This window comes from Muntiacus reevesi, chromosome 2 (assembly GCF_963930625.1).
Source record: "Muntiacus reevesi chromosome 2, mMunRee1.1, whole genome shotgun sequence".
NCBI classification, from domain to species: Eukaryota; Metazoa; Chordata; class Mammalia; order Artiodactyla; family Cervidae; genus Muntiacus; species Muntiacus reevesi.
In genome coordinates, this window is record NC_089250.1 from 88,413,876 (window position 1) to 88,439,058 (window position 25,183).

Genomic DNA, 25,183 nt, shown 5'->3' on the forward strand with positions numbered 1-25,183 from the left:
TGTCAGCCTTTAGAAAAAAATGTTTAAAATATTTTTGTTGTTTATGGCCATGCTGGGTCTTCATTGCTGCTTGTGGGCTTTCTCTAGTTATAGCGAGCAGGGGCTACTTCCTAGTTGCAGTGCGCAGGCTTGTCATTGCAGTGGCTTCTCCTGTGAAATACGGGCTCTAGGGCACATGAGCTTTGGTAGCTGCAGCCCTTGGGCTCTAAAGCACGGACTCAGTAGCTATAATGCACAGGCTTAGTTGACTCGAGGTATGTGGGGTCTTCCTGGACCAGGGATTGAACCCATGTTCTCTGCACTGGCAGGCAGATTCTTTATCACTGGGCCACCAGAGAAGTCCTGACAGCCAGCATTTTGAAAAACTTTGTCTGGGCTAAGAGGTAGTTATCCCAATTGGTTTGCCACCTCCAAGTCACAAGCGATAGAGGAGGTTCAACTTGGAAAGGGATCCTTATGTTTGTTACATCCATTATTTTTTTCTCCCAATAGCACAGTGAGTTAATGATTATTTCCATCTTATTGGAGGTAGAAACTGGAACCCTAAGAGGTTAAGTTACCCAAAGTTAGAAAATTGAAAAGGAAAAATCTGATTTTGAGCACGAACTTATTCCCAAACCAGAACTTTTCCCAAAAATGCTTTAAAAATTATTCAGTGACTCATGTTGTGTTGAGAAAGAAAGAAATAGAACAAACAAGATGCATTTCACCTTTAAAACAGAAAAGGAGGTGGGGAGAAACTAATGCCTGCTGTTTTCATCAGTAATTCCAACACGGGAAACAAATCTATTTCCAATTTGGCAAAGTATCCAGCTCTCTTAGAGAATTGATATCTTGGCTGGGATCTGAGAAGCCGTATAAATACAATTTAAAAATCATGAGCAATTGAGAAATAATTTCTAGATACAAAAAAATCTCAGGCGATCTTCCATTTCCTCTCAGTACAACAGAGGTCATTCCTCTTTTTTCGGGGCTAAGTTCCAAAATGTATAAACTCTTTAACTTCACCTTCTTGTAATGATTCACACAGACTCATCCCCACAGACTCTGAGGAGATGATAGAGGATGCGAATGGGTGTCCTGTCCAGTCGCTAACAGGACCAACCTGTTAGTTGCTAACAGTCGCTAACTGTCCAACCCTTTGCAACCCTATGAATTGCTGCGTGCCAGGCTCCTCTGTCGTCCACAATCGCCCAGAGTTTGCTCAGATTCATGTCCATTGAGTTGGTGATGCTATCTAATCACTGGTACATCTTAAGTCCCTGCTCACTCTGTGACCTTTTTTTCTTTTTCTTGTTTTCTGTTTGGCTTTTATTTATAAACCACCAAAACATCTGGCCAATTTACTTAATATCCAGATGTTTTGATCTAATTTACATTGCTAATTTTTTTTTTTTTTTTTTTTTTTTTTTACTGAATGTCTTGACTTTTTGGGTAAATATAGCCTGAGTGAAAGTGCATGAAGCTTGCCAGCTGACGGGAAAAGGAACTAGCTGGCAATCAACAATCAACATCTGCTCCCCATTTCTCTATTGCCTCCTGGCTCAATCAAAACTAACGTGCCTAATCTTTGAAGGAATTCTTAGAGAAGTGAAAAAAATCATTTGACATCTTTACCTTATCAGTATCACAATCATGGAGAAGCTAGACACAGCCAGAGGCAAAAATAGGATCCCTATCTGGGAAATGGCCTGGGTAGATGCACTCATTGCGCCCTGAGGATAAAAGATAAGAATTCAGATCCCAGACGGCCAAAACCATTTGTCACGCCATCCCCACAATTCACGTTTCCTTCCCAACTTATCCCAGCATGGTCATGATAGGCTTCTTTAAGTGTCTTGGTAAAATGCCATCCTGGGGGAACCATAGACAAATGCCTCTCTCCTCTCTTGGACTGTAACTCCATCCTTCAGGTGCCATGTCGTAAGGAACATCCTGTCCTGTGTTCTTTTTTTTTTTTTTTTAGTTGGAGGCTAATTACTTCACAACATTTCAGTGGGTTTTGTCATACATTGATATGAATCAGCCATAGAGTTACACGTATTCCCCATCCGGGTCCCCCCTCCCACCTCCCTCCACACCCGATTCCTCTGGGTCCTCCCAGCCCACCAGGCCCGAGCACTTGTCTCATGCATCTCACCTGGGCTGGTGATCTGCTTCACCATAGATAATATACACGCTGTTCTTTCGAAACATCCCACCCTCACCTTCTCCCACAGAGTTCAAAGGTCTGTTCTGTACTTCTGTGTCTCTTTTTCTGTTTTGCACATAGGGTTATCGTTACCATCTTTCTAAATTCCATATATATGTGTTAGTATGCTGTAATGTTCTTTATCTTTCTGGCTTACTTCACTCTGTATAATGGGCTGCAGTTTCATCCATCTCATTAGAACTGATTCAAATGAATTCTTTTTAACGGCTGAGTAATATTCCATAGTGTATATGTACCACAGCTTCCTTATCCATTCATCTGCTGATGGGCATCTAGGTTGCTTCCATGTCCTGGCTATTATAAACAGTGCTGTGATGAACATTGGGGTGCACGTGTCTCTTTCAATTCTGGTTTCCCCGGTGTGTATGCCCAGAAGCGGGATTGCTGGGTCATATGGCAGTTCTATTTCCAGTACAAGCAACTCCTGAAGCTCAATTCCAGAAAAATAAATGACCCAATCAAAAAATGGGCCAAAGAACTAAACAGACATTTCTCCAAAGAAGACATACAGATGGCTAACAAACACATGAAAAGATGCTCAACATCACTCATTATTAGAGAAATGCAAATCAAAACCACAATGAGGTACCATTACATGCCAGTCAGAATGGCTGCTATCCAAAAGTCTACAAGCAATAAATGCTGGAGAGGGTGTGGAGAAAAGGGAACCCTCTTACACTGTTGGTGGGAATGAAAACTAGTACAGCCACTATGGAAAACAGTGTGGAGATTTCTTAAAAAACTGGAAATAGACCTATCCTGTGTTCTATGGTGATATTAGCCCTTGACCCCAGAGCCTGGCCCAGGCAGACGATATGGCAGCTGGATTGAGTACCAAGGTCCAAACTACATCATACTTCATGCTCTTCCACACAGTTTAAAGGTGGTAATTAGATTGCCCTAGGTGTGAACCTTCCTATCACTTGCAAGGTAATTGATTTCTGGTTGATAGGTCACAAATCAAAACTCATTTCCTATACATATATGTTATCATTAGAGTTCTGCTCCTAGAATCACATTTAATGACGCAAATACACAAAGCTGTACCAAAGAAAGTCAAAAAGGGAAAATACACATACATGACTTTACACCTATTTATTAATATTGTAAAATGAAATTTATCCATTTACTTTCTGTGAACTTTGTATGTAAGTACAACATAACAAGCAGAAAAATGTAAAAGTCATATATTTGCCACTTGAATTTCATAGCTTAATACGCCCGAGCCACCCAGGTCAAGAAGTAGAGGCCCCTCAAAAGAACCCTCCCCCTTGTCCACATGATCTATTCTTCCATTTGTTTAGTTCTATTTCATTTCTCTCAATAATGTTTTATGGTTTCTGTGTATAGGCCTTGCCTAGCTCTCCTTTTATTTACTACTGCTTGATGTTTTTGTTTTTTTCTTTAAACTGGAGTATAACTGCTTTACAATGTTGTGTTAATTTCTGCTGTCCAAGTGAATCATCTGTATGTATACATATATCCCCACCCCCCATCCCACCCATTTTAGTGCTAATGTAAATGGTACCATTTTAAATCTAGAAGGATGGTGCTGCTGAACCTATTTGCAGGGCAGCAGTGGAGACGCAAATATAGAGAACAGACTTGTGGACTCAGTGTGGGAAGGAGAGGGAGGGACGAACTGAGAGTAGCATCGGAACATACACATTACCATGTGTAAAGCAGATAGCCTGTGGCAATCTGCTGTCTGATGCAGAAAGCTCAAACCTGGTGCTCTGTAACAGCCTAGAGGGTAGGGTGGGGCGGGAGGTGCGAGGAGGTTCAGAGGAAGGAGACGTGTATATATACTTATGGGTGATTCGTGCTGACACATGGCAGAAACCAACACAATATTGTAAAGCAATTATCCTCTAATTTAAAAAATAAATTTAAAAAAAAAAAAAAAATTAAAAAAAAAAAAAAAAATAAATTTAAAAAATTGTTCCATTTCATACATTCTTTTTTGATATATTACTGATATAAGGAAAGGAATTTTTATATTGAATTTAAGGTCCTTGATAAATTCACTTATTATTTCCACTGCTTTATCTGTAGATCCTTTAGATTTTCTGCGTAACAATCTTGTTACTTGTTACTCTTTTTCGCCCTCAAGTTCTTATGTCTTTTCTCTTCCTTGTTCTATTTCTCTGGCTAGAACTTTTAGGAAAAGTTTCAATAGAAGTGATTATAATGGTCATCTTTGTGTCTGGGGTAAAACTTTCATCATTTTAACAGTAAGGGAGATGCTTGCTCTAGGACTTTTCTGTATATTCTTGGTATCTTGATTAGACTGTTCTTATTAAAAGATGTAGAAAATTCCCTCTCTTTCGATTCTTGGAAAGGATTTGTATGTAATAAGCATTACTTTTTTCTGTTAATGTTTGGACGAATTCACCAGTGAAGTCATCTGGGTGAGCAGTTTTTGTTTTGAGGTTTTTAACTATGAATTTATTTTCTTTTTGTGTCAATTTGAAAAAGTTATATTTGTCTAAGAATGTGTCCAATTAACCAAATTGCCAAATACACTAGCATTGGGTTTTCTCTTATAATTATTTTAATATCTGTATTATAGGTAGTTTTGTCTTGATATGGGTTAGTTGTGGGTTTTTGTGTTTTTTTTTTTTTTCATTCTTTTATCTGTTTTTTGGAGGCCTGGAATTTATGAAATTTTATTTTTCTTTCCAAAGCACTCCTCCTTGACTTGCTGATTCTTTGTATGGCGTGTTTATTTTCTTCTTAAATTCTACCCTTATCTTTATTATTTCCTCCCTCAAACTTTCTTTGAGTTTTTCTAACTTCTTCAGATAGATGGCAACTTGGTTTTTTTTGTTTGTTTGTTTGTTTTGTTTCTCTTTTTTAATAATTCTAAATTTTAAGTTTTCCTTGATGTGTGGTTTTAGTTTCATCCTAAAACTTTCGCCACATAGGAATTTCTTAATCATTTGATTCAAACTATTTTCTAATTTCCGTTGCGATTCTTTATTCTACCAATATGTTCTTTAGACATTAATGCTTACTTTTTGTACATACAGAGATTTTCTAGTTTACTAACATCCTGCAGAGATCAGATGACAAAATCTGTAGGACAGATCATCATCATTTGTTGAGATTGTGTTAGTTCTTCAGTTGTGTCCAACTCTTTGAGACCCCATGGACTGTAACCTGCCAGGCTCCTCTGTCCATGGAATTCTCCAGACCAGAATATTGGAGTGGGTAGCCATTCCCTTCTCTAGGGAATCTTCCCAATCCAGGGATCGAACCCAGGTCTCTCGCATTGCAGGGAGATTCTTTACCATCTGAGCCACCAGGGATTGCTTTATATCTAAACTCATAGTTGATATTGGTAATTGTTACACATAAACTTGAAAAGGAAGTATAGTTTTCAGTTGCTGGGGTCAGTGTTCTATATATGTTATAAGGTCAAGTCTGTTAATCACGTTGTTCAGATTTTCCATATCCTTACAGATTTTTGTATGTGAATTCTATCAGGTATTGAGAAGTGTTAAAATCTTTTTAAATCTTCCACTATGTTTCAAGTTTTCTATTTTTAGTTCTGTCAATTTTTGCTTTGTAGACTGAGACATTATTGGGTAGATATGACTGTCAAGCTTTTATACCTTCCACATCATCTATTTCCCTTTGGTAATTCTTCTTGCCTTTAAAGTCTGTTATGTCTGATAATAAAATAGCTACTGTATCTTCCATTTGCTTGGAGTTTGCACAGTTTGTCTTTCTCCATCCTCTTACTTTCAATCCCCCAGGTCTTTATGAAGCTTGTAGTGTCCCTTGTAGTGAGTATGTTAGTCGCTTGGTAGTGTCTGACTTTGCGACCCCATGGATTGGTACCCACCAAGCTCCTCTGTCCATGGGATTTTCCAGGCAAGAATACTGGAGTAGGTTGCCATTCCCATCTCCAGGGGATTTTCCTGACCCAGGGATCGAACTCGGGTCTCCCACACTGCAGGCAGACTCTTTACAGTCTGAGCCACTAGGGAAGACTTATTAGCAGAAATAGTGTCCCTTGTAAGCAGAATATAGTTGTTTTTATCCAACCTCAGTACTTTGGTTTTTCAATTGAAGCGTATGGCCTATTTAAATTTAATGTAATTACTCTTTTCTATCTGTCCCAGCACTTTTCTGTGCTTAGTTTCTTCTTTATTATGTACTTTTGCATCAAATGCTCTGATTATATCCATCCCCTGTCATCTCCTTGTTTTACTGCTCTCACGGTGACTTCCTGTGTGCATGCTCAGTCACTCATTCGTGTTGGACTCGATGCAACCCCCCAGACTGCAGTCCTCCAGGCTTCCTTGCCCGTGGGATTCTGCACTCAAAACAGTGGAATGGGGTGCCATTTCTTTCTCCATCCGTGGTGACTATCTAGAGATTAGAACATCCCTCCTTGGCTTATTAAAATTAATATAAATGAGTACTTTTCCCACTTCCTAAACAATATAAGGAATTTAGGATTTTGTATCCTCTTTTACCCCATCCCAATTTGTACACTATTGTTTTCAAATTTTCCATATGTTTTAAACCATATATCATTGTTGTTAATTTTTATAGCCAATATTCAGTTAGATTTGCCATTTAGATTTATTTACTTACCATTTAGATTGTTCTTCATTCTTCTTGAATCTCTAAGTTACCACATAAAATCATTTTCTTCATCCCAGAATTTCTTCCTTTAATATTTACTCTATTAGGAGTCTACTGGTGATGAATTCCCTCAAATTTTTGTTTACCTCAAATTATGTTATTAGTTTAATTTTTAAAGAATTTTCACTGGCTATTTTCTTTCAACACTTTGAAAATATAATTATTTTACTGACCCAACAACTGGTTGAATAAAAAATTACTAAATGAACAAATAAATGAAAAAAGCAGTGAAAGGATAGGATTATATAGGTGACAATGAGTAATCCCACTTGTGTAGAGTGTAAGGAATTCAGAAAAGGAAGCCAAAATGTGGAGATGTATACACAGGCACACATACTCACACACACACGTGCAGGAACAAGGTCTCATATCTAATGCATTCATCAATGAAAAAGCGAAAATGTTAGTTGCTCAGTCGTGCCCGACTCTTTGTGACTCCATGGACTGTAGCCCAACAGGCTCCTCTGTCCGTGAGGATCCTCCAGGCAAGAATACTGGAGTGGGTAGCCATTCCCTTTGCCAGGGGATCTTCCCAATCCGGGGATGGAACCTGAGTCTCTTGCAATTGCAGGCAGATTCTTTACCATCTGAACAGCCATAACTGTGCATTAATTTATTACATAATTTATTTTTGTAATTAGAACCTTATTATAATAGATTCTGGCTATACAAAATGCATGAAATGTCTATTTAATTGTTCTGAGGGGGTTTATAATCTATCAGATAAGTATATATATGCTTATTTAAAAGGTAACTTTTAATAAGTTACCTTTTAATAAGCTACTTTGAATCTATGTTAAGGACCAACCACACTTTCATAACTTTTAGAAAAGTCACTATATATATTTACATAGACCCATATAGCACATCTACAGACTAAACCAGGATAAATATTCCCCTAATTGTGCAAGGAAAAAGACAAGTAATTTAATATCTAGCTTACATGAAACAGTCTGCTACTTGGGAACATGATAATACATGAAGGAAATAAAACTAATAGAATGAAACTAAATATGTTCTAGAAATGAGAAATATAATGTCCTTATTTACTTTTGAATTTCACTATGCTTTTGTTTAGAAAGATAATTTTTACAAATGCTTATCTTTGGGTAAAGATAAGACAATATGGAAAAAGCTACAGTATTTCTAAGAATGTCTATGTTCAATAGTTAGCTCATACTTGCTGAGATAAACATTGAGCAAAAATGTGGGGGATTTGTACTAGATATATTGGTGTTGGGGAGGCAAAGAAGGAATATTCAGACAAGATGGAAGAGAGCTAATGAGAAAAGCCCTCACAGAGGGAATGTGTTCAGAGCAGGTCTTTCCTTTTGAGAGGCACACTACAGGCCTAGTAGAAGACGAGAGCCTTCCAAGCAGAGGGCTTCCACCCTGTTTCCCTGCTATGGATGCTAGGCTGCAAGGGGACTGATGGGTGGTCTCGAGCATCACACAATGGCCCGCCGTTCTCACTTGCCTAATGCACAAGTCTTTGTCTCTGTTCTCGGTTTATCTCCAGCCTTTTGACCTGGCGCTCTAGTTTTCCCAAACCAGCACACAGCCTTTCTTGTTTGTTCCTCATTTTGGGCACTCCTCTAGCAGCGACTGTCGACATTCTGTCTTGGACACAATTTGGTGTTTGTTCCCTGGCTTCATGGGCTGTGGATGCAGCTAAAGATACACGCCTGCCTTCCCTCCTACCCACATATGCTTCATGGGGAGATGGCTTGGAAAGTCGGGGTATGTGTTTACAAAAGACTTTTCCTAACATGATAGCTTGGATAAGGGAAAAATTAACATAGCTTTCATCTTTTGCTTATTTTTTCCAGATCTATGAAACTAATATTCTTTTTCTGGGCCTTATTATCAATAAAAATATATGTTAGACTCTTGTAATCCTACTGTCAAAGATATGAAAACAACTGCATATAAAATCCAGTAAAGAAAAAAGAAGACTTTAAGGATGGAGTTGTGTTTTCTTTATAAGTAAAAATTCATGTGAAGAAGACAGAGCAGTCTTTAAAACTAATCATCTTTTTTTCCCTACCCTGTATTTAGGTTTTAGTGAGCTCTTTCAAAACTAAAGGATAAGAATCTACAAGCCCTACCTCACATTGTTTTAATAGCCTGGCTTCTTCTGTTTCCTCTTCTCCACAGTTTTACGGCTCTCTCCAGGCCCATAAATTACATGGTAGTAATAGGCCCTTCCAGAAAAAAGGGACAAAATGAGATAATTGACATCTCCCCCAATCTTGCTGCACTTGGGTTCAATTATTCTCTTCTTTAATGGCCCTTTCCCCCGTCTCTCTTCCCCTAACATAAATCATATACTCTATGAATTTTCAATTAGCCGTTGGGTGGCCAACTTCTGGGTCTGAAGGAGACTGAGCAGCAAGCGAGCTAATTCCTGGGCTGACGTTCAGAACGTGCCTTTAACGGGTACCTGATAGACCTGCTCTGTGTCCACCAGCCTCATTTCAGACGTGCTTTCTGTTTGGAGCATTGGGAAGCTTCCCCTTGCACCCTGGGGAAATAGCACGGCCCCCTTGATAGAGGTCCTTGATTATCTTCCCAAGCATTAGTGCAAAGGCACACAGAAATGTAAAGGATTATTCATTACAAGGGCTTCCCAGGTATTTTTGCATGGATGGAAAAATTCCATGGACAGAGGAGCCAGGTGGGCTATACCGTCCATGGGGTTGTCAAAGAGTCAGACATGACTGAGGACACACGCACTCTTTATAAAGAACTCCAATCAATCGTGTTGGAGATTGCAGCCCAACAATAACCATTTTTCAAGTGGCATATTAAGTTCTTTTCTTCTTTATTGGAATATAATTGCTTTGCAATGTTGTGTTAGTTTCTGCTGCACAACAAAGTGAATCAGCTGTACATATATATACATCCGCTCCCTCTTGAGCCTCCCTCCCACCTTACCCCCCATTCCACCCTTCTGGATCATCACAGAGCGCTGAGCTGAGCTCTCTGTGCATACCACATGCCATCTAAAGAGACAGCTAGGTGCCCACTAGCTGGTTTACACATGGTAGTGTATGTATGTCAGTGCTACTCTCTCAATTCATCCCTCCCTCCCCTTCCTCCCCTGTGTCCACACGGTCATTCTCTGCGTCTGTGTCTCTATTACTGCCCTGCAAATAGGTTGTACACAGACCGTTTCAAAGCTCAGGTTCCTCCCTTGAGTATCTTACGCTACAGTGGGAGAGAGTGGGGGCAAGCCACTCGTGTCATTATTAATGTAATGTGACATCGCTTGTGCCTGAGTTTAGGAAGGTAGATATCTCTGACTTGAGGTCATTCATACATTAGGTGGTTCTGTTTATTATAATGAATAATAGTTATTGACCAAGCAGTAGTCTGGATATTTAAAATATTCTTCAACTCAGTAGTAGTTGCACCACAGAAACTTCTTAGGATACTTGAGAAGTAGAGTCAAGTCAGGTAGACAGGCCCTTTACAATCAATCATTAATGAGCTTATATCAATGCAATGGTCCAGGGGATAATGACTTACAGTCGGAGACATTACTGGTTACTAAACCACCTATGTTCACCGTCTGAGAGCTCGGTCTAACATACGTCACCAAAAAAACGATGGAACTACCCAAAGCAGAGGTCTCAAAGTTGCAAAATGGCAGTTAATACTTTAAGTGATAAGGTTTCACATCTAAGTCTGCACTTACAGCTGTTTTTAAAAATGAAGAGTTCTGGTGGCATTAGGAAATATAGCCTCCACCAGCAGAAGGAAGTAAGACACCAGCTCTCCAGACAGGCTTGGGCTGAGGCCCCATGCCCTGCCTCCCTGGACACATGAGGCTGTGATTGCCATAACTCCCTTCCTGAAGTCCAAGTACCGACTATGAACTTGACTGCCTAGGACCAGGATTTCTGATAGTGTATAAGGATGGACAGACAGGCATTAAATCCATATATATATATATATATATATATATATATATATATATATATACACATATATACACACACACACATATGTATATATATATATATATAATATATGCATTTTTAAATTTTTATTTTTATTTTTTGGCTGCTCTGGGTCTTTCCTGCAGTGAGTGGGATTTCTCTAGTTGTTGAATGATGGCTTCTTTGGTTGCAGATCAGGGCTTTCCTGGTGACTCAGACAGTAAAGAATCTGCCTGCAATGCAGGAGACCTGGGCTCTATCCCTAGGACAGGAAGATCCCCTGGAAAAGGGAATGGCAACCCACTCCAGTATTCTTGCCCAGAGCATTCTACAGACAAAGGAGTCCTTGGGGTCACAAAGAATCAGACATGACGGAGTGACCAACATTTTCACGGGTTCTAGAGCACATGGACTCTCAAGTTGTACTGTACAAGCTTAGCTGCCCTGTGGCATATGGGATCTTAGTTCCCAGACCAGGGATCGAACTCACATCCCTTGCATTGGAAGGTGGATTCTTAAGCACTGGACCACCAGGAATGTCTGTAGGCATTAGATCTTGGACCTTGTCTCAGGTTCTACCTATAGGATTTGACCCATTGTGACTGAATCCTCTAAATCCTCTAATGGAATTACAGAGTCATAGAGCTCATTTAAATCTCCCAATCCCTCTTCCACATGTGGTATATAACCTCACTTTCATTTTCTGCCATAGGATTGGATCCTCTGCTTCTTTTCCATGTTACTCATGCATGCTAGCTTTGCTGTTTTTGACAGAAATACAAATTGAAGGGGTTAGAAACTGTATCAGACAGTTTCTTTGTAACTCTCATATTCCTTTGTTCATTTTAAATGTTCACTAGTTATTGAATGGATTGATTTAAGACAAGTGACTTTAGTTTTCAATGTCTCAGTTTATTTGCTCACAAAAGAGAAAGTTACCTTTCAGCCTCCTGAATATTATTTAAATCACTGAACTGAGTGACACAGCAAGAGATTATTTTATAGAAATTGCTTCTTTACTGAGTTGCTTCATACATGCAATACATTGTATTAAAATAAAATCTGGTATTTCAGTAAGAATCTCTGGTCTAAAGGCTCTGGTGTTTAGAATGAGTCTTATATGTAGAGGGAAAACGTGATTTTGTGTTCGTTTTGAAAAAGAGTTAATCATCATAGAGGAAATAAATGGAAATAATGGGGGAAAAGTACCTCCCTAGATATATAGAAGATTTTAAGTGGGGATTGTAAGAAGTTTTTTGGAGGGAAGAAGAAATGGAGTAAAAGATTCGGGGTAAAAGATTCGCCAAAATTTGGTGAAAAAGGCTTTTGTATGCCTTCTTTGCCAAGACTTAGTTCTTTCTGTGTCTAGTTTGGATGATGGCAATCTCCACTTCAGTATGGAGATTTAGATTTTTCTTCTGTGTTTCAAAGTCTAAGATCAACAGCTTAGACCTGGGTGGGAAATCTCATGTCACTTAGTAGTTCTCCCCCAAATAAGCTGGACGTTACCTCTGCAATTATTGTCAAGTTGATGTGGAAGTCTGTAAAAATCATCAGTTACCACAGAGGAAAGCTGACTCACTGAGCCAGCAGCTGATCTGAAACATCTCCCCTGTGTTAAGTGAAACCATTTTTCTTCTTTTCATTCAAAGCATGTGGTTTTCACTGAATTAATAAATCAAAGTTTATTTCATTTCTTAACAAGGTTGTAGTGGTTAGAGGTTGGAGACAAAATGGAGAAAGGATACATTTCCCCTGCTCTCATCATAAGCGGCTGTAGTTATCAGCCTATTGCTCAGTTCAGTTAGGAGATATCTCTTTGTGCTTAAATAAGTCACTCTCCTTTCTCTCTGAAAGTAAGCAAAGGGTCAACTCAAAGCAAAGGAGTAGGAGAGGGATAAATTAGGAGTTTGAGATTAAAATAGACATATTACTTTATTAAAAAATAGATGACAAGGACATGATATATAGCACAGGTAACTATACGCAGTATTTTGTAATAACTTAGAAAAGAATCTGGAAATATATATGTGTATATATATATATATAATATACACATATATTTTATATCTGAATAACTTTGCTGTATACCTGAAACTAATACAACATTGCAAAACAACTCTACTTTAACTTTTTAAAAAGTCAGTATTGAATCTATTCTACTTAATAGTTGCAGTTCAGTCGCTAAGTCGTGTCTGACTCTTTGAGACCCCGTGAACGGCTGCACGCCAGGCTTCCCTGTCCTTCACTATCTCCTGGAGTTCTACTCAATATGTATTAACTATTTAACTTACATCCCAGGAAAACTCCCTTTGAAATTGCCTTAAAGAAGACAAAAGTCCTGGTTAACCACCAAACACAGTTTTCTGAAGCACAAACTTGGTCAAGCTGATCAAATCCTTTCCTCTGACAATGATCAGCCAGAGAGAGAACCAGGGAAAACCACAGGTATGTTATTTTAAACACAGACTTTTATTCTGAACTATGTACTGTACTAAATAGTAGGACTACATGAGCTAAGTCACATAGCTATTATGTGACCCTACACATGATAAGAAATTCTTATACAAGAGTGATTTTTTCAAGATGGCAATGCTAACTTAAAATTGCATAACAACTGTGTCCCAGGCTGTTGGTTTTAGACTCAGAACTGTATAACCCCTGAACACTGGATGAGACCACCTTTCATCCATTTTCTAGTTAATACTGGGACAGATGGGACAGAGGCCTTGGAATACAGGGACCCAATGTATGCTTGGTAAATTTGCAACATGAACTGAGAAAAGTACAACAAGGACAGAGGAAAATGCGCATGTGCATTAATGGCAGGAAAATATGAAGAGGTTGAAAAAGATAAGGAGTTGACACCCCGTCAGTAGTATGAGAAGGCTGAGAGGATCCCAAGTGGGAAACAAGAAGTGCTACAGCTGGACAAGAGCTGAATTCCCACTCGTGGAATCCTAGGGCCAGGAGAAAATGAGCTAGAGAATTTGGAGGGGGCCTGACATGTACCTACAGGCTCGATTTTAGAAATGGAGTTCTGACAACATTCTGTCTATGAAATGGTTAAACAGTGACTACAAGCTTCATGAAAACAGAGGCCATAAATTACATGGTAATGTTCCTGTCTTTAGATGAGAAGAAAAGAATAGAGATAAGTTATGATGTGAAGGATTTGAATAGCACGTATTTGGAATGTTACCAAAAACTTTCTATTGCAGCTCTTTTTCTGAACTTGGTTAACTCAGTCGATGAAAACCGCAATGTGATTCTGCTGAGCACTGGAAGGGTGGCTAAGATGATTTTCCATAGTCCTTTTTAGAGCATTATTTGCATATTATTTTCACATGCCTTGGAACCTTTAATCCTCAAGACATCTTCATTGTATAAGGATTATTAGTCTCTAGGTATAAATGTGGATACCAAGTCTCAGAGAGATTAAGTTTCTTATTTAGCCTTGAATCCAAGTTTACTGAGTGCAGTTCTCATGCATTTTCAACTGTGTCAAGTTGCCTACAATTATGTGAAAATACATGTGTCTCTTTCTCTTTTTATAAGTCCATGCAAAGAAGATACAAACTGTGGTATATTTCAAGGGAGAAATTGCACCCATTGGTTTCTCTCTCTAAGGCAGGGGGTGAGATAGCATGAACAAGTGGATAGCCTTCTGGTTTAGCAGAAGTGCTAATGGAATGTGGGCTTTAGAAATAAGCTATTTATTTCTGCTTATTTGTTCTCCAGCACAATCTTTTATTGGAGCAATCTGTGTAGTGCCTATACCTTACTGAGAGGTGTATTTACCCTCTCAATTTGTATTGCTGTTTTTGTTTTTTTTTTAAGTACTTTCCTCCATCTCTAAAATTTAGTGATCCAGGTTCTGTCTAAACTATGTGGCCTCAAGATGTTAAGTATGCCTTGCATGGCACATGGCTGGGCAAAATTGCCACATCCTATTTGTTTACTTGGAATTGATCAGAAGATATTCAAACAGTTTTAAAAATTAGCTCCACAATTACTTTCTGGAGAATTCAAAGTTTTCTATCATCTATTTTGGGAAAACATCAGTTGAAAAGGAAGTTTTTGCTTTTGGCAGAGAGAGCAGCACAATTTGAAATGCCATCTCGTTACATTTAAGGAAAGATTATATGATGGCCATTTCCCTATCTCCAGTGTGCAGGAGAATAGATTTTCCATCCACAGCTTTCCTTTCTAATATAGATACTGCAGATATTCTAAATTGACAATAGGCTGCTCGCTTAAAATCAGACCTTGCACAATTCATACTATTATAAAATCTTTCTTTAAAAAAAGATTGTTTATTTTGACTGTGCTGGGTCTTAGTTGCAGCACTCGGGATCTTTAGTTGTGGCATGTAGGATCTAGATCCCTGATCAGGCACCCAGACACCCTGCATTGGGAACTCAAAGTCTTAGCCACTGGACCATCTGGGAAGTTTTGATATAAAGCCTTTCTGAATGCTTATATTTTGCTGCTAGCCCTTATTTGTGCCTGGAAAGTGACCACTGTGAATGAAAATATGGTTGGCTTTCCCTATCCACGGATTCTGTATCCATAAATTCAACCAACCATGGATAGAGAACGTTGGGGGAAAAAAATCCAGGAAGTTCTGAAAAGCAAAACTTGAATTTGCCAGGCACTGGTGACTATTTACAAACCATTTACTTTGTGTTAGGTATTATAAGTAATCTAGAGATGATTTAAAGTATATGGGAGGATGTGCATGGACTATATGCAAACACTATGCCATTTATGTAGAGACTTGAGTATCCTCTGATTTTGGTATTCCCAAGACAAGAGATGGGGTGTGGGTCTTAGAACCACTCCCTCTCGGATACTGAGGGAAGACTGTACTTTAGAACACTGACAGTTCTGGGAGATGGATGTCCACTGAGGTGGACTCCAGTTCCTGAGCTCACAGCAGCTGCTTTGCACCCAGTGTTTTCTCCTAGGACCATCCTTTACCCTGGATCTGGGCTTGGCCTCTAGTAAGTACACAGTTGCCTAGGAAGTTAAAATTGGAGATTGAGTCATCCCGGTATGATACACTGTGGTTGGAAGTTTATGGGGAAAAAAAGTCACCAACAATGAATATGCCTTTTTGGATGTTTTCCAATTCTGGGGATCTATCATGCTTCATAGAATTTGTTAGGAACAGAAAGTAGAAATAAATTGAACAGCTTCCTCCCGTCTTCCTCAGTTTGGGGTCAAATAAGAGACTGTCTTCTCATTTTATCTTTAGGATTTTGTTCCATAGTAACATGCATATCTCTTGAGTAATGTCACAGTTCATTTCCTTGGAGGGAGTTGGCTCAATATCACCATTACATATTTATGCGGTTTTGTGGGGAAGTGAAGATCAATAGAGGTCTTTCCAGCCACGTGACCACAGTGATGGATTTCTTTTCCTGCTCTATTTATTATTTATGAATACCTCCTTGTGAGCAACACTGTCCCCAATACTGAATAGGAGAGAATGAGAGGACTGTGTATGCGCCTAACCCAGAGCAGTGATATTACTGTGAAGCTTGGTATTTTACTGAAATGTGCCTAAAATCATGGAAGCTATTCTCATGAAAAATATTTATCAGTCACTATCATGTTTCAAGATAACATTCAGATACGAATTTAATACAGTGCATCTCAACTGTATATATTCTTTGGAAATAAACCAATTTTATTTTGAAACATTCAAGCCTACAGAACAGACTTTTGAACTCTGTGGGAGAAGGTGAGGGTGGGATGTTTCGAAAGAACAGCATGTATATTATCTATGGTGAAACAGACCACCAGCCCAGGTGGGATGCATGAGTCAAGTGCTCAGGCCTGGTGCACTGGGAAGACCCAGAGGAATCGGGTGGAGAGGGAGGTGGGAGGGGGGATCGGGAGGGGAATAAGTGTAACTCTATGGCTGATTCATATCAATGTATGACAAAACCCACTGGGAAAAAAAAAATAACTAAATAAAATTTTTTTAAAAAATTATTAAAAAAAAAAAGAAACATTCAAGCCTTTTCTAAAGTCATCATGAAATTCTGACTGGCATGAAGTGGTACCTCATTGTTGTTTTGATTTGCATTTCTCCAATAATTATGATGTTGAGCATCTTTTCACATGTCCACTGGCCATCTGTATGTCTTCTTTGGAGAAATGTCTATTGAGTCTTCTGCCCAATTTTTGACTGAGTTGTAATCAAACAATCTCACTCTTGGGCATGAACCTGGACAAAACTATAACTCAAAAAGATACAAGCACTCCTATGTTCATAGAAGCACTATTCACAATAGCCAAGATATGAAAACAATCTAAGTGTCCATTGATAGATGAATGGATAAAGAAAATGTGGTACATATATATAATGGAATACTACTCAGCCATAGAAAGAATGAAATAATGCCATTTGCAGCATCAAGGATGCAAATATAAAGTATCATACTGAATGAAGCAAGTCAGAAAGAGAAAGACAAATCTCATATGATGTCACTAAAATGTGGAATCTAAAATATGACACAAATGAGCCTATCTACAAAACAGAAACAGACTCACAGAATTAAGAACAGACTTGTGGTTCCCGACAAGGGCGGGGGGTGGAGAGAGGTATGGAGTGGGAGTCTGAGGTTAGTAGATGCAAACTACGACATTTAGACTGGATAAACAAGGTCCTACTGTATAGCACAGGGAACTATATCCAATCTGGGATAAACTGTAACAGAAAACAATATTTGAAAACTATATACATACATACATACATACATATATATATATATATATATATATATATATAAAGCTGAGTTACTTTGCTGGTACAGCAGAGATTAGCATATTATAAATTAACTATACTTCAATTAAAAAAAAAAGAAAGAAAAAAGGGGGAAGAAAGCACACAGGCAGAGAAATAGTAAATGACCAAGACTGGGCTGAAAAATGTCTCATGTCTTTGGACCAGTCTTCTCATCAAAGGTGTACACTGGATTCATTCAGTGTAGGTTTTACTCCAACAAGCATAAGGGAAGGAGTCACATTTTCCCCAGAAGCTGGGGAAAGAAGGACATGGTGGTGGGCCTGGCATGAGAAGGTGCAAAAGCCTAGATTTACAAACACCCTAACCGCACACACCATAACCTAGCATAAATCACTCACTGGGTCCCCTGGTGTTGGAGAACTAGACAGAGAAATTCAGCCAAACTCTTCCATTTACTCTTGGGAAAAGTTTCCTGAATGGGCTCCATCCTTCCCCCAAGAGTAAATGGAAGAGCTTGGCATGGGGAAAGAGCCGTGAGTGAAGTCATATGAGAGGGGTTTTCACCAGGCACTGGGGTCCCTGGTAGCCACCCTGGCTTCTCTGGGGCGGGTGCATCCTGGGAGCGTGGTCACCTTTCCACCTACTCTTTCAGGGCAGGATGGGAGCTTTTGATCTCATCCTTGCTGAGGTGATGAAGCCACTCATCAGTGGAGGCCTCAGAGTCATTTCCCCTCCAGGGCTCCGTGTGTTGAAGTTTCACAAAGGGCTGGACTTAACAAAACATGACTTACAATCAGATCTCCAAGTCAGTCGCGACTTGTTTGGTTATATTTACATATTGTATTGGTGCTGCGGGAGGAGGAGGAAAGGAAGGGAGGGGAAGACAGTTTTACAAAGATAATCTCATCAGTCACTGACAGCCCAATGGAGGCGAGTCCTGCTGCTTCTGAGTTTATTCTCTCCTGGCGATGGCTTGCTGGCGACAGGGACATGTCCAGCTTGCCCACACTTTCCACGGACACGAGACGGCCTCTCTCTGCTGCTCTTCGCCTGCCCCGGGGACCGTCTCTGTAGGTCCTCCCAGGTGCCTCTGTTGCCATGGTTGCTCCCCAGCACACACAAGATGCTAAAAATAAATGCCAAGTGAAACTTTCCAGCTGCCTGGGAAAAGAGAGTTTTCTGTTCTCTTTGTACTTATATCCAATTGGCTCACAGCTGATGTGCTCTGAGAAGCTGGGTCGAATACAGATGCCATGCCCAGAGTCAGCAGATGGGCTGGGGGTGGAGAGAAGCTTTATGGGTTAAAGGCTGCCAGGGAAGTCAAGAGCCTAGGTTCCATGACCTTGGCTCCACTGTGTGCTTCTGAACAAATCATGTCATTGCTCAGGGTCTTAGTTTCTTCAACTGGAAAAGGCAAAGAGCATCAAAGGAGCATTCTCACTTTATGAGTATGCTTATGCTTTCTGGTTTTGGGTTTGAAACATTTCTGTGTAGCAGACCCAACTCCTACGTCAACTGTGTGAGCTTTGGCAGCTGATCATGGTTGCCTCGAATTATTATCAAATAGAACTTAAAAAGTAAGCCTCGTGTGACCTGATGTTATAATTCATATAACCAAAATTACACGCAGACTCTAGTCTTTGTTTTTGTGTTAATATTGTTGCCTTAGTTTTGATCATCCACTCCTTTCTTCATGCAGCAAATTATGACCGAGTTCTCACTGGGCATTTGGCTTTAATACAGCCTACACTAAGCTCATTGCTGTTATGAGAAGGAAGCACTGGAAAGCCTTGTTGTTGTTTAGTCACTAAGTTTTATCCGACTCTTTGTGACCTCATGGACTGTAGCCCGCCAGGCTCCTCTGTCCACGGGATTTCTCAGGCAAGAGTACTGGAGTGGGTTGCCATTTCCTTCTCCAGGGGATCTTCCCAACTCAGGGATCGAATCTGCATCTCCTGCACTGGCAGGGGGATTCTTTAACACTGAGCCACCTGGAAAACCCTGGAGAGCCTTAGGTATCAAATAAATAGAACATAGGATTAGGAATAAGATGAAATCAACATCATAAGGATAAAATACAAACATACAACATTTAGATGTTTCCTGAGTATAAAAGATGTCTGTGTCTGGAAAATCTCAACATTATTTAATTTTCTGCTGGTAGTGTTCTAACATTATGGCATTTAATATCTGAGTTATAGTAATTATATTAGCCTGAACTATAAGAAAAAAATGTTTAAAAAAAGCACAAAACAAAGTATAATGAGAAACACATTCATGAACTATTGCAGAGACCATGTCGTGTAACTGATTCGTACCAATAATATTTAATACACACCAAATGGGAATGAGTCAACAATACAAGTAAAATCAACCTTGTAATCTGTAGCAGTGCCTTTCAGGGAAGTGGCTACTAGAATTCTCTAGTTACAAAACAGAAACAGAGGCAGAAAGAGGATAACTAAGATTTCTTTCATTACCTGGTATTGTTTTGGTTTTATATGCTCTGTATCCTTATGAGGAGGAATGATTGCCATCTCTTTAGAGAGTGCAAGGGATGTTCTTCTGTATTTAGCTGTATGTAAAGTAATTTTAACATGGTAAGCTGGAAGCCTTTGTGTTCCGATATTAACTCCTCTGGGCTTGGAAAACTTTTCTAAATTGTGAGGACCCAAGACAGTATAAAAATCTCAAGAGAATGCAGTGTAAAATCACAGACCTTGTATAGGATAGAGCCTGGAGACCTCATGGATTTGCAAGAAAACTTAAAAGTAGAGAATTTCTTAAGAACTTTGAAAAATATTCAAATAGAAGGTCATGTTTCAAAACAGGGAGAAGCTGGAGTCTTCTGCGAGCTGCTGATATGAGGCAGAGGAGCGGCAGAGAATGAAGGTTGGCATCTCCTATGTCTCAAACCACAAATAAGCCTAAGCTTCCACTGTGCCTAGTTGAAAACCAGAGCGGAATAAGCTGAATTAATTTGGGGGTTGTGTCCATTTTATGAACTGGCTAGCGAATCTGCTTCAGTCATGGAACAGGTCAGGGCCAAGGCAGGAACGCAGAGGAGCCTCGTGTATAGGCCCTGCATGCAGGAGGCATCTGGATATGTAAATGACTTCCCTCCAAAGTTCCCATAACTTGACTTCTGTTGTGATATAAGGGCAAATCCTAGAGGAGGCGCCAGAGGTATGAGTATGTATATGTTTGTAGTAGTGGGGAAATGTACAGCATGTGAATAATTGGTGATCACCTTGTAAGGCACAGAAATATCAGTCACTATATTCTGCACCTGGAATGAACAGTGTTGTAGGCCAATTACACTTCATTTTTAAAATAAATATGACACACACCCATGTGTGACTGTAGCTTATGTCAGTGCAAGCACCATGAGTTGTGATGTAGGACAAATGTCTGTGTGCAAAACGGCAGTAGCAGCATCCCTGACTACAGAGAAGGATTCGTTAATCAGGTAATCACTGTGAATGCATGTGCGCTCAGTCATGTCCGACTCTCTGCGACCCCATGGACTGTAGCCCGCCAGGCCCCTTTATCCATGGAGTTTTCCAGGCAAGAGTACTGGAGTGGGTTGTTGTACCTTCCAAGGGATCTTCCTGACCCAGGGATCAAATCCACGTCTCCTGCATTGCAGGCAGATTCTCTACTGCTGGGCCACCGGGGAAGCCCAGTCACTGTAAACATCTTGTAAATTAGAACCTGTTTGGGAAATAGCTGATAGATAAAGGACCGTAAATTAACTTTTTCCAGCAAATATTCACTGAGTACCAAACTTATACAAGACATGATGATAAAACTCAAAAAGAAGTGGTTTATAAATTATTTAGGTAAATGAATAACACTGCCATGACCTCACTTCTTTTGAATTGGACTTTGTTAAGCAGGAAGAAGGTGGCTGAAACGGAAGAAGCAGTTTGTGAAAAGCACTGGCACACTGTCTTGGAGGTGCAAGGGTAGCTGGATGAACAGAGAGGTGGATGTGGAGATGAGCAGGGGTCGAGAGAGGACAAGGGGTGCCATCAGAGATTCGTGAGCAGAAAAGGGGCAAGGCTGAGCTGGGCTCAAACTTAACCTGAGAAAGTCGTATATCAAGTAAATTTCTTCCATTCTTTCAAGTTGAAAAAATGGAGGGAAGAAGGGCTAAAAATGGTTCACCAGGTTCCCAGACTGAAGTAGACATAAGGGTTAGTTTTGGACACTTCAGCCATAAATGCACATCTGAATAAGACTCCCCCACTAATATGAGAGAAGATAACTTAGAGAAGAGTCAGGCATTCCCTTTTTTATGTGAAAGATTATGCTATCTGTTTGTGTTAGCTAGGGTAGAATTTCCTTTCTTATGCCCTTACTTGGGAAGGTATTTCAGTAGTAAGATTTATTCCATCTCTCTGCATCCGTGTTTTTGAGGTATGAAAGCTGAATCCACTGTTGCACCCTTAAGACCTGGCCTGCGACCTCTTGATGAGTAAATGATGTGTTTATTTACAAAAGGGCAGATGGTATGGTTGGAGAAGCCACTCATATAGCCCGCATTATCTTCCTAGGAAATTACAAAACTATATCAAACCATATAAAAGTCATCCCTAATATCCCAAATGAGTATAGGGTAAATTAGAAGAAGGAGAGAGAGCAGGGGTGAAAAAACCAAGGTGTTCATTGCGCTAGTTCCAGATGAAATTAGTAGAATCTCAGCTAAGTTGGTGACAGAGAGGACAGAGAAGCAGAGATCTCTCATAAAGTTATAAAAAAGGGAAACTGGGGGTAAGAGGGCTTAGAGATGGCTAAAGTTTCACATTAATGCGGGAGACAGATGAGGAGGGATTTAGTGGGTAGTGATGTCAGTTATAGGCTTTGGTTTGGAAGTGGTGGGAGGCCAACCAACTTGAGACTCTGACAAATACGGAATTAATTCAGGGAGAGGCTGGGGGGCGGAGAGAAATTTGGGAAAGATCTGTAAAGAGATATTTGAAGACTTGGAGGAAAATACATATTGCTCAAACGGATATGGAGTTTTACCAATTTTTGAAAATATTAAATATTTAACAACAAAATCTAAATTGTATTTTTCCTTGAGTGGTAAAACTGGTCTGGTTTCCCATTTATTTTGGCTTTTGTTTTCAGAGCCTCCTTGGAGCTCACTTGAGGTCTCCTCATCTCATGCTGGGACCTCTTGCAAAGTCCTGGGCCAAACACCTTGTTTTATGTGCCAGAGATTAACCCAATTCCCTCTGCTTTGTCACCTTCTCTGTACTGGGCGTCCCTGGTGGCTCAGATGGTAGACTCTGCCTGTAAATCAAGAGATCCAGGTTCAATCCCTGGGTTAGGAAGATCCCCTGGAGAAGGAAATGACAACCCACTCCAGTATTCTTGCCTGGAAAATCCCATGGACAGAGGAGCCTGGTGGGCTACAGTCCATGGGGTCGCAAAGAGTCAGACACAACTAAGTGACTAACACTTTCACTAACAGTCTACAGGGTGCAAAGGCAGAAGCTCCTTATTCCTGTCTCTATTCCAGCTAGAGATGCACCAAAATGAAACAAATGAATTTATTTATGAGCAGAAATAGACTCACAGACATAGAAAAGAAGCTATGGTTACCAAGGGGGAAGGGGGTAAATTAGGAGCTCAGGATTAATATACACATACTACTGTATATAAACCAGAATAACAAGGACCTACTGTATAGCACTGGGACCTAAACTCAATATCTTGTAATAACCTATAAGGGAAAAGAATATAAAAAAGAATATATGTTTATGTATAACTGAATCACTTTGCTGTACACCCAAAACAAATAAATACTACATTGTAAATCAACTACATTTTATAAAGAAGTTTTAAAAATAAACAAAATTGGGGACAAAAAGATCCGTAGGCAGAGAGAGCTTGGGGAGAAGGTTAAAGAAGCAAATGGGCTCACATGGCCTCTCTCCCTTCTGTTTCATCCTGCCTTGCACGTGGACGTGGCACCTGGAGCCAGGACCAGTTACAGTGAGGCGACATGCATGAGGGAAAGGGTGGAGAATTTCAGAGGTGAAAATTTCTGATGGAGCTGATCCGCCAAACCAATGCCAGCAGCATTCTACCTCCAGTTTTCCCTTCACGTGAGCAAAGCAATCCTTGTCTGTGTAAGCCAGTCAAGTCAGGGCTGCTGTCCTTCTAGCCAAGCCCATTGCTAATTGATGGACTCTGCCTCAGCTTTGGGGGAATTCCCCAAAAGCTGTGCTCAGGTTTTCTATTGATGTGTAATAAGCCACCTCAAAGCCTAGAGGCTTAAGCAGCAACAACACCATTTATTTTGCTCACAAATCTATAATTTGGACAGGGCTCAGAGTGGATGGACTGTTTCCATTCCAAGTGGGGTCAGCTAGAAAGGCTCAGCGGGAGACTGGAGAATACATTTTAAGATGGTGCACCCACGTAGCTGTTGGCTGGTCTTGGCTCGAGGTCTTGGTCTTGGCTGTTGGCTGGGCAAAATTTGGGCCTGTTGCTGCCACTGTGGGCCTCTCTGCAGCTGTCTGGGCTTCCTTACAACATGGTGGCTGGATTCCAAGAGTGAGCATAAAGAACGAACAAGGTGCACATGTGCAACATTTTTCTGATCTAGCCTTAGGTGTCATGTAGTGTCACTTCCACCACACTCTGTTGGTTGAGGCAGTTACAAACACTTGCCCAGGTTCAAGGGGAGTGGACATGAACATGGCTTAATAGGGACGCAGCAAGTGCCTAGAGTGTGAAGAATGAAAGATGTTGCTACAGCTGCCTTTGTAAAATGCAATCTGCTGAAAGGTGCCTTAGAACATCAGATGGTCATTGCTTACTCTTACTTCCATACTCACAGTCTAGAGATTAATAATTTGCCATTTATATTATGGGCTTCCCAGATGGCTCAGTGGTAAAGAATCTGCCTGCCAAGCAGGACGCACAGGTTCAGTCCCTGGATCAAAAGATCCCCTGGAGAAGGAATTGGCAACCCACTCCAGTATTCTTGCTTGGGAAATCCCATGGACAGAGGAGCCTGGTAGGCTTTATCTATAGGGTCACAAAGAACTGGATATGACTTGGTGACTAAACAATAATATTTATATTATAGAAAAGAGGAATAAGTAAATATCGGAGTATTGATTTATTGCAAAAATCCTGCTAAAGTTTTTGAACAAAAGAAGTCACAATGGCTTCACAGACTCCCCACTTTCCCGGTGAGGTGTTTTTTTCATTGACTGTATTTTGAGGTACTTCTTTGCATTGATTACTGAGGAAGAATTTCTTATCTCTCCCTGCTATTCTTTGGAACTCTGCATACAAATATGTATATCTTTCCTTTTCTACTTTGCCTTTGGCTTCTCTTCTTTGCAATGAGATAGAGGAAAACAACAGAATGGGAAAGACTATAGATCTCTTCAAGAAAATTGAATTTACCCAGGGAATATTTCATGTAAAGATGGGCTCAATAAAGGACAGAAATGGTGTGGACTTAATAGAAACAGAAGATATTAACAAGAGGCGGCAAGAATACACAGAAGAACTGTACCAAAAAGATCTTCACAGCCCAGATAATGATGATGGTGTGATCACCCACCTAGAGCCAGGCAT

At 40.0% G+C, this 25,183-nt stretch overlaps 1 pseudogene; it reads right to left on the reverse strand.

Moving 5' to 3' along the window:
- The window catches only part of LOC136157213 (protein TALPID3-like), a 114,374-nt pseudogene extending 95,699 nt beyond the window's left edge, over positions 1 to 18,675 (reverse strand).
- Between the last annotated feature and the right edge of the window lie 6,508 nt (positions 18,676 to 25,183).